Raw genomic sequence first — 11,068 nt, forward strand, 5'->3', positions numbered from 1 at the left:
AGACACATGAAAGTATGTTCAGTTAAAATTTGGTAAGAAAATGAGGTCGTTTACTTGGTTAAACGGGACTCGCAACATGCTGTAAGAACAGAGCACAGTAGCTGTTTTCATAATTTCTAAAGCACAAAATTTCAATGGTTTATGAACAGCAAACTGAAGCCCACAACTTCATCTCTTCCTTCCTAAAATCCCCACCAACCAACCCAGAAAACAAACTTTCAAAATTATTGTAAGGTTTAATACTCGCAAAAACCTACTGCTGAAATCGGCAAGGATCCTCAAAATCCAGATTGAATAAGAGAAATCCAAACAGATCCAACTCAATATAACACTATAATCGAAAGCCTAGCATATTTCCACTTGATAGGTTTGAAGCCCAAAAACCTATCTTCTAGTTAAAAATTTGGTAATTGATCAAGGAATTGATCACTAGCCAAGCTCCAGACTGAAATCGTGAAGAAAATGAAGTATTTCCAGAAAATTTAGAAAGCAACTAAGCACTAAGACAAGTGATAGTAGAACTTAGCTTAGGATCCGAGAGGCTGCCCAACGAATCGCCGGACAGCGACGGCGAGCAGCGACGAACTCCATGGGGCGACGGCTAACAGTGGCGGATCCACGAGCGGGCCCCAGCCTCCAAGACAGCCACCGACGAGCAGCAGCGAGCTCCGAGCCCTGCGACGCTCAGACAGCAGCCACGGAGGAGAGAGAGATATGTGAGAAACAGAGAGGGAGACAAGGAGGGCTTCCACGTTGGACGGAGGTTGCCGGAGGTGGGGCGTCGCCAGCGAGGAACGTGTATGTGTGGTGCCAGGGACGAAACTTCTGGATAGTGAGGGAGAATCCCGTCACTTTTCCTTTATCTATTTTCTTAAAGGATTTTCTTATTTCCTTTTCCTTTTCTCTTCAAATTACTTTTATTTTCCTACTAGTCCAACACACCAAGTCTAAATAAGACTTCTAAATTAATTTTAATCATCGACTTCTATCGAATTAAAAGTAATTTCAAGTTATGAAATTTTTGGGTCGTTACACTGGAGACGAGCTGAAATCTCTCGGCCATACAGCGGCAGGACGACTTCGGGTCCCTGCTCAGCGTTATCGGTCATCAATTTCAGCAGATCACCGATAAAGGCCGAAAATTGATTGCTCAAAAAGAGTTTCTCCGCGAAAACACGGAGAGCCTCCCCCTGAGCAACCACGGCGGCAGCCTCCCTCTGTTTAGATTGCTCTCTCTGGATGATGAGCTGGTTTTTGGCACGCTGAGCTTCATCCTGAGCCGAGATCCTAGCGGCCCTTGCCTTCTCAAAGTCTGCCCGAGCCTGTTCGGCCTGGTGACAAGCAGCATTCAACTTCCTCTGCATCTCAGCATAATCGTTGGACGCTTTGGAGAGTTCAACGGCGACGAGCTTGGAGAGCATATTGTTCCTCTGAAAATGGAAAAAGGAAAAAGTCAACAGAGGGGCCACAAAAAATATAGGAAAAAAGCAAGGCCAGAAAATCAAGAAGAGAATTCACCTCTACAAAGTCCGTTGGCCATGCAAAAGGCTCACAGACATGTTCCGAAGGGGCCGCCAAGACAATGTCTTTCTCCGGCGCTCTTGGGGTTTCTGAATCTTCCCCTTCCCCTTTGCCGAAGTCGACTCCGGCTTTTTTGGATCCGAAGAAGAGGTCTTCTGCCTTTTCGGATTCTTCTCAGCATCAGACGCCGAGCCGGTGGCTTTCTGTCTCTCCGGCTCATTAGATTCGGAGGATTTGCGACCGAGCTTGTTTAGCATGTTCACTGCCAAAAAGCAAGAAAACAAGGTTAGTCTTCGTCGTAAAGCAGTAAAGCATAAAAAAGAAATCCTCACCCTCAGTCTCTTCGTCCGAAGACGAGATATCGAACACGAAGTCCCCCTTGACGAGCTCAGATTCCGAGTACTGTTTCCTAATCATAGGAATCTTATTGAGCTCGCCCTCGAGCTCGTTCAACGGTTCTAACCGAGGATGAGGAATTACGGACTTCGGCCCTCTCCAGGGAAAGCCCGGAGCCGCTGTCCTATTGTAAAAAAAGAAACGATTTTGCCATTTCGGCCATTTGGTTTTACAAAAGGCTCTAAAGGGCTGTAAAGGGATCAAGTAAAACCAGGATCCCTTCCTCTTAAACTGAAAGAAATTAAGGATTGCCCTCAGAGACAGATCCTTTCCTAATCTACGCAGTTCGGCAGCAAAGGCCGATAAGTGCCTCCAAGAATTCGGAGTCACTTGACCTAAAGGGAGTTGAAAAAAATCAAGAAGCTCTACAAAGGCAGGGGAAGAGGGAAACGAAGCCCGCATTCCAAGCAGGCTTCGTAAACGGTGGCGTAACCCTCCGGCGGCGAATCAGCCCTATGAAGGTCGTAAGGAATTACCACTAAACCCCCAGGTAGAAAATATTTTCCGTGTAAGGATATCACAGTATCCTTACTCAAAATGCTCGGAAAATATTCTACCGTCTTCTCCCCGGACTTCTTCCGGCCAGAAGACCCCTTACCCCCTTCCTACCGCTACCTGATTCAGAAACAGATTCAGAAGAAGAAGACATGATTCTTACTCTCTGATGGTCGAAAGTCTGAAGAAAGTCTTGAAGAAGCGGAAGAAAATTTTTTCGAAAAAGGGAGAGAATACAGAAGAAATAATCGCAAAAGTGTTTCCAATGATGAAGAAAGGAAATATTTATCGGATTCGCAAAGGCATTTCAAATTCGTCGCACCGTTTCAAATCCCACTTTTTCCGGATTCTCTGGCCGGATTTGCTGTCACATTTAATGCAGACACGTGCGGAGCACGTCCCCTGACGTCAGCCTCCCCCTTACACTTATCCAAAATGTCGAAGTGATTCACTTCGCTTTTCGGGGGGGGTGGTGATGGGATACGGACTAAACAACTAAACAATAATTGCGAGCCCAATAGCAGTGACGGCCCATCAGCCCAAAACCCAAGAAAGAGTATCAGTTCGGCACAACCAAAGAGTTCGGTCATAGATGCAACGAACATCAAGTTTTGTATGAAACCAAAACCAAAGGATAAAAATAGAAAATATAGGATAGTGTTGGTAATATGTCATAGCCAAATGTATTGCTAAACCCTAAGAGAAAAGAGTTGTCTTCATGCTCTTGGTGACGTTTTCGTTAGTCGGTCGGTACTACGACCTAGCCCGATGGATTGCTAAATTCAAAGGGTATGGATGCAACGTGCTACAAGACATGAAACTAAACTAAGTCGTTCGTACATTACTAAACCATATTCGTACATCATGTTCCGTATGAAACCAAAAACCCAAAGGATACAAACAGAAATTATAGGAAATTGTTAGTAATATGCCCTATCCAAATGGATTGCTAAACACTATGGAATGGCTCTAACTCCCTTCCCATGGTCAAGATTTGTTAGTGAGTCGGTACTATACTCTACATTAATTATTTATTTAGTTACATTATTAATAGATTAATATACATTAATTGCTTAATTTTTTACATTATACATGTAAAAGGATGTATACACTACATTAGATTAATTACTAACGGGTAGATGTATTTTTATTTATTTTTTATTATTTTTTTATTATATTTTCTTCGAAATTTCTCTAGTTGTATTATTAGTCAAACAATTTTTAATGTTTAAATGACATATGAACCTATGGCTACGATTGACATATATTGTTAATAGACATGATCAAAAGGATATTTATTAAAACAAAGTTAATTCGAATCTGGAGACTCGTTCTAGATGAATTTTGTTGGTAATAAACAATAACAGTTAATCTACTTTAATAATATAAGAGAATGAATTAAACGTATTTTGTTGATCTTTGAGGGAGTAATCAAGGAAACTACCATAACTGAATTAATTGAGAGTGCCGAAAATGACCTTTTCAAAATTTTTAAATATTTTAATTAAATACATGTGGCACTATTTTTTACCATTAGATCTTCAAATTGTAAGGCTCAGATTTAGTTGAAAGAATGAACAATAATTAGAAAAATGATATAAATACATCCCTATTTATGTGTGTGTATATACATGAAAACTAGAAGAAAACAAACAGATTGATGAAAACTAAAATAATGGAAATGTTATTAGAGATTTACCTTCTAATACAACATAATATATATGTATATAAAAGAATAAAGACTAATAGAATATTATCTGAGAACCGAAGTGAGTGGGTTTAGAACTAGGTAGAGGAAAACACTCAACTACGACTAGACCACTAACGCAACTTGTAAAATGAATTTCAATTCTACTATAAAAGAGTTATTTATTTCAGTTGTACCCTTTTTCCAATGATGAATATTACTTTTAATTAAAGGGCAATTTTAATCATAAACATATGATCAAAATATGAATTTGATCAAAATATTCACTTTTTGAAAAATGGGTCCATAACAAATGAAAATGTCGACGAAGTAATCCTTTTTTGACGATTCCATAAAAAAACTAACAGTCATGCCACGTTTTTTGACATTACCATAAAAAAAAGACAACTTCGTCGACATTTTCATTTGTTATGAACCTATTTTTCAAAAAGTGAATGTTTTTAACCAAATTCGTATTTTGATCATTATATTTAGGACAAAAATTGACATGTATACTCTTTACTTTTTAACTTTTTCGTTCTTTCTATTATTTTACCAATTATTCCTTAAAATTCGTACTTATTACAAATAAAATTATTTTTTATGGACGAAGAAGTAAAAGTTTAGGGAATAAATCAGAAAATGCTGAAAGTTTATGTATCTGTAGACAAATATAGCTCTAAAAACATTGAAAATTTAAATAAAAAGTATACGTACTATATAAATTATAATTGAGATAGTAAAGTACCGATAAATAATTTGAAAAAATTAAATATGGATTATAATTTAAAATGAGAATAGCTGAAGATTCAAGCGTGAGGATTTCATCAAAAGAGGAAGGTTAAAATGTACTCTCTCTATCTCACTTTAAATATTGGATTTTAAGTGGATCATTTCTTTTCCAATATAGGATTTAAATATTGTTATTTCGTGATTTAAGTGGAAAGAATAAAATAGAGAGAAGGAAAAAATAGAAATGGTGATGTTTTTATTTTTAGAAATATAGTACCCCGTCCCAACTCAAGTGATTGATTTATTTTTAGCCGTTGTTTTGTGAAGATGATAATATATAGTTAAAGTGAAAAGAAAGTAAAGAAAGAGATATAATGCTCCCTCCGTCTCACTTTAAGAGTCCTATGTTGTCATTTCCGTTCGTCCCAGTTTAAGAGTCTCATTTAGAATTTATCATAGTTAGAAATAAAATTTAACCTCATTGTTGATGAAACTTACACTCAAATTACATTATTTTCATAAAAATAAAATAAAACAAACACATTTTAAATACAAAAAGTCAAAAGGGTCTCACTTTCCACTACATCACTTCAATTATTACACACTCCAACAACCACTACCTCACTTCAATTATTACATACTCCAACAATTTCTTAAAGCTCGTGCCTAACTATATAATACTCCCAAACTGGGACGGAGGTAGTAATATAGAAGAGAGTCGTATCTATATTATTTTCTCTTACTTACTTTACTTTATCTCAACTTTAACTATTTATAGGGCATCAGCAGTGGGGCGCCCTAAGGTGCTCCTATGGCGCGCCACGTCATCAGTTTTATCCTCCTTCCCCCACCTGCAGTGGGGCGCCCTAAGGCGCGCCCTATGACGCGCCACATCATCATTTTATTGTTTTGTTTAATTAATTTAAATGTTTTCAAATAACAAGTAACGAGTAAATAAAAAAAGTCTAAATAACAAATGGCGACGCATTAATAAAAAAAAGTTACACCATTCAACTTACAAAAAAAAACAACTAAGTAGGTGCAATTCCCAACTTCCGACGCAGCTCATCGATTAATGCCCGGAGATATTCGGCTTCGTCGGGGTCGGTACACTTCTTGAGGGCCTTGTGCGTCTGCAATAACGCCCTCGCCATAGACGCTGTTGCCAACGACTCAAACGCGGTGGCCGTCTGGGTCGGGAGCGTTTCCGGGAACGGAGATGGGTTTATAAAAAAATGAAATCGCGTGTCATCGTCCGCGTCGATCGTCCGCGAAGCCCACAGTGGGCCGGACGATGGCGCGGACGATGGCCTATCGTCCGCGGCCATTGTCCGCGTAGGCCGCAATGGGGCGGACGCAGGCCCGGCCCTGGGGGGGGGTCGAGCAGTGCCCCCGCCCCGGGCCCCCAAAACGTTGGGGCCTCCAAAATCCAAATACATACATGAGTATATACATGCTACTGGGCCATGTCCAAGCAAGAAACAAGAGCCCACAGCAGAGAGCCGCAAAGGCAGGCAGCGCTAAAGCCTAAATACAAGCTAATAAGCCTCACGTACATCTAATTGACGTAACAGGTAGCGCCGCCGGCCACCGGCCATCCGCCATCGTATTGAAGTGTTTTATTACTACTGTTGTTATTGTTACTATTAGTTTATAGTATTATTATGGGGCCCCTCTTTTAGTTCCGCCCCGGGCCAATAAAAACTCAGGACCGGGCCTGGGCGGACGATGGCGCTGACGATGGGCATCGTCCGCCCTATACTCCGCACTCTTAGTATAGGGCGCGACGATCGTCCGCGGCCTATGTCACGTACCCGCAATGGGGCGGACGATGGCGGGCGCGGACGATGCGCGCCATCGGGCGTGCCATCGTCCGCCCCATTGCGGATGGTCTTATCATTTTCTTTAAATATGTACCGAAAATCAGTCAATCACTTAATATAGGACCGGACGGAAGATAGTATCATTTTGTGATAGGTGAACGACGCATTCCATTTACTCTTGATGCTTGTAGTTTTGGTTGTGATAACAAAAAAAAAACAACACCTCATCATATCTCACACAACGAGGAAGTTACGCAATACAAGTGGCGCTCTTAAACCCTACCAACAACTCATGCCTTCTCTCTTTCTACCACCATCGCACTTTCCAATACGTCCCCCCCACGCGCTCACGCTTTTATTCTTTTGCCCCCCAATGCCAATTCTGTTTGTTAATTAATTGGATACAATGAAATATAAGTAACATGGTGTATTTATTTCGAAACATATAACAATTACAAATTATTATTAAGATCAATCACAAAGTCGATCTTCTATCTTCAATCTTCAATCTTATCCGTATACATATCATCATTCGTATAAAACTATTATGCTACACATTGGGTTTGTGTTAAATAATTTTATTGATGTTGTGTGTCAAATGGCCTTTGTACCCACTTTAAAATCCAAATTTTAGAATATTCATACGCTACTGTAAAATGACCTTTGTATCCGTGAAATGTTGTTAGCAGATAGGTTGATTAGAAAATTATCTAATTTACAAATTTAAATATGATATTGTTTGCTTTGAAATATTTTTAGATAGTTAACATTGTGGTATGCTTTTGCGGAAATTACGATTTGCATGCAACGTGATTGGTCAAGTTTGTCGCATTATTTTGAGAACAAAACGTTTTGTAAATATTTAGGCGATTGAATCATTGGTGCCAAATGAAATTCCACGTCATTTATCTATAGAGTAAAAATTCTAAATTAGTGGACAAAATCTATAAGTAAGAAAACTACCACATAGATGAGTTATGTGTAATTAACTTCAGCTGTCATATGAATATTTCAATCGCCAGATTTTCTTTTGCTGAACATCTAATTATTCCAAAAAGAAAATGATAATTTCTAAATAATAATTATCTAAACATTAAGATATTTTAAAATAAATCCCATAAATGATAAAACAAAATTCAATCACTATAGCTACTCAGATAATAATTATGTTTTCTTGCATTTTGATATATCTATCAAATTTAATCTCTATATTTTTATAATAAATTTCCATTTTTAATAAAATGAATCTTATTATTTATTAATAATATTTTTAACTTTTTATCTATCGCTGTCTTGATCTCGATCTCAATATAGATCTTTATCTCTATCTTATTTTATTTTTCTCTATCTTGATCTATATCTCTATTTTATTTTATTTTTCTCTGCCTCGATCTATATCTCTATCTTATTTTATTTTTCTCTATCTCGATCTATATCTCTGTCTTTTTTTATTTTTCTCTATCTCTATCTTATTTTTTATTTTACATTGTAAAATGTTCATTTTCATTTACAAAAGGTGTATAAGAATAAGATATGGCTTTAAAGGCTTAGAATTACAATTAAACTATTATGAGATCCTACAAAAAAATAAGTTAGTAAATAAAAAAAATTATAATTCACATTTATATATTATTTAATTATCAATAGCTTATAACTTAGTAGTATAATTTTATTTATAAGATTAAAATATTTTTAAAACTAATATAAAGTTTTATGTGTATCACTATACTGAAGCTGTTAGCACCACTCTTGAAATTAACTAAGGAATAACAAAATTCGTATGGACCATAAATAATTTTATCCCCAAATTAAACTCCAAACACCCAACTTAGGATGAGGAATTATGTCTCAACGGACTAGGTCGGTTAACACAAGGGATTAATTTATGCATTAATGATCATTTATTATTTGCAATTGTTCGCAAGTAAAATAAATGAATACTTCCAATTGTTGTTTATGGAAAAATGAATTATCTTTAAATAGAAAAAGTTAATAACTAATGATATCGCACCACAGCCTATATAGATCACTATCACCAACTACAATCGGTTAAATCAAACAAATAGTACTACTAAAATTAATCGATTTTGTTAACTTACTAAACATGGATCAATTCACTCAAATCCAATTAGCAAATTGAATATGGTCCGAATTTTCAACTACAAGTCAAAGGATATACATATTCAGTGTGATATCTCATTAAATGACTTTGAAGAAAAAGAATCTTATAATTTAAAGTAGGCAAAATTATTGTAGGAAAAAGTCGTATAGATATCTCATAAATTGTCTTTGTAAACCAGATTTTGTCAGAATATTACACATAAAATTCATAATAATAGTTTCAAAAAATCGTTAATTACCTTTTTAACAAAATTACTTATCACCTATCTTTATTCTTTGACATATTCCTCCATTGCGTGGTGTAATTAAAAAAGATAAAAATAGCATGGTTGTTAAATTACATCGAATAATAGCAGTAAATCAATCCCCACTTAACAAGGTCATAAAAAAACATAATTGAATTTTACCTTGGAATTAATTTGGGGAAATAATATCGTAAAAGGTATGAAATGAAAAATTAAATTTTTAGGCATCTACACATAATAATCGAGTATCTGCTGGAGTATGGTAATGTCCTTTATCAAAAATAAAGTCATGAAATCTACTAGTAGTATAATTATTTCAAAATTCATTTACTTATTATGGAAAATGAGAGATGCGTGCGTGCAATCCACCGACCAACGCGCGCGTATGATATAAGTAAAGTCAGTCGTTAGGAGTTTTGAGTCTTCTTTCCTTTCCTAAAACCTGCGAAAATTCCCCAATCTCTCCAATTTCACACAAACTCCGACGTAATGGCTGAAGCTACGGTTGTCTCCTTGGATATACCGACGGATCCTCCGCCGGAATTCGACGATTTCGTCTCTGGCCTGCATATTGCGCCTCTAGCCGACGGTGTGCCTGGGGAAAACGATAGAGACGACGTTGTCGTGCTCGAGGATCTCGATTTCAATTTCTCCTTCGATGATCTCGGCCTTCCCTCTGCCGAAGATCTCGATCAACTCCTTAATCCGGCGCAGATGCGGCAGTTTCATTCCCAGTTCGGAGTGGATCCAGGTTTCGCCCAATTGGAGTCCAATTACGATCAAATGCATTATGTTTTCAAATCGTCGTCGCCGGAGCTGCGCCACATTTCTGGAGATGGGGATGTATCTGGCATTCGGAGCTGCGATAGATCGGGGCTTATGGATTCCGCTTCTCCAGATACAGAGTCGCATCAGATTTCTGGCTATCTCAACATGCCGTCGCCGGAATCGAACGGATCGAACCGCGGCGGCGCTGATAATTGCGATGGTGACGGGAAGGATTTGAATTGCCCCTCGACAGACTCGCAGGGCTCCGGGAATTTTGAGTCACATCGCAGGGCTCCGGGATTTTGAGTCACATGTGTCGGATGATTCAAATAACTGTGTCGTCAGATCGGTAAGTCTTCGCCTAATTCGAGTAATAGTTCGGTTAGATATAGTGTTGTTAATGAGAAGATTAAGTTAGAGGACCCGGCTAGTAAGATTAGCAGCATTTCTTTGCTGAAAAGGAAAAAAGAAGGTGAGGATTTGACGCATAGTGACTCAAGGATTAAGTGTAGGAAATCTAACTGTAATTCAGAGAATAACAATAGTAGCAATAGTAACGAGGGGTTAAGTGAGGAGGATGAGAGAAGAAAGGCAGGTTGTTGAGGAATCGGGAGAGTGCTCAGTTATCTAGACAGAGAAGAAACATTACGTAGAGGAGTTGGAAGACAAAGTGAGGAGCATGCATTCAACAATTCAAGATCTAAATTCAAAGATTTCGTACTTCATGGCAGAAAATTCTACTCTGAGGCAACAGATGGGTGGTGGCAGCGGCACCACCCCCCCCTGCCGTTGCTGCGCCTCCTCCTATGGCAGCTCCTCCTCCTGTGTACACACATCCAGCCATGATGTACCCATGGATGCCATATGCTCAACCTTATATGATGAAGTTGCAGGGCTCTCAAGTGCCCTTGGTACCGATCCCTAGGTTGAAACCGCAGCAGCCAGTGCAGGGATCCAAGTCGAGCAAGAGGACGGAAAGCAAGAAGAATGATGGGCCTAAGACCAAGAAGGTCGCTGGTGTTAGTTTGCTTGGTTTGCTGTTTTTCATAATGTTGTTCGGAGGCTTGGCTCCCATGATTAATGTTCGATATGGAGGGGCTAGGGAAGCATTTGCCAGAGGAGAAAGTTATAAGGCAGGTGGGTTTAGTGAGAAACATAGTGGGAGAGTGTTGATGGTAAATGGTACTGAGTTTGATGAGAAAGATGGTGGTAGAAGAGATTACAGTAGTAATAGTAGTGTACATTATGGTCAAAGAGGTCAGGGGAGTCCAGGGGATCCA

General features: G+C 38.4%; 1 pseudogene; it reads left to right on the top strand.

The window, feature by feature from the left end:
* The first annotated feature begins 9,470 nt into the window (after positions 1–9,470).
* On the top strand, positions 9,471–11,065 carry LOC121789051 (annotated as a pseudogene).
* The last annotated feature ends 3 nt before the right edge of the window (positions 11,066–11,068 follow it).

This window comes from Salvia splendens, unplaced genomic scaffold (genome assembly GCF_004379255.2).
Source record: "Salvia splendens isolate huo1 unplaced genomic scaffold, SspV2 ctg1205, whole genome shotgun sequence".
Lineage (NCBI taxonomy): Eukaryota > Viridiplantae > Streptophyta > Magnoliopsida > Lamiales > Lamiaceae > Salvia > Salvia splendens.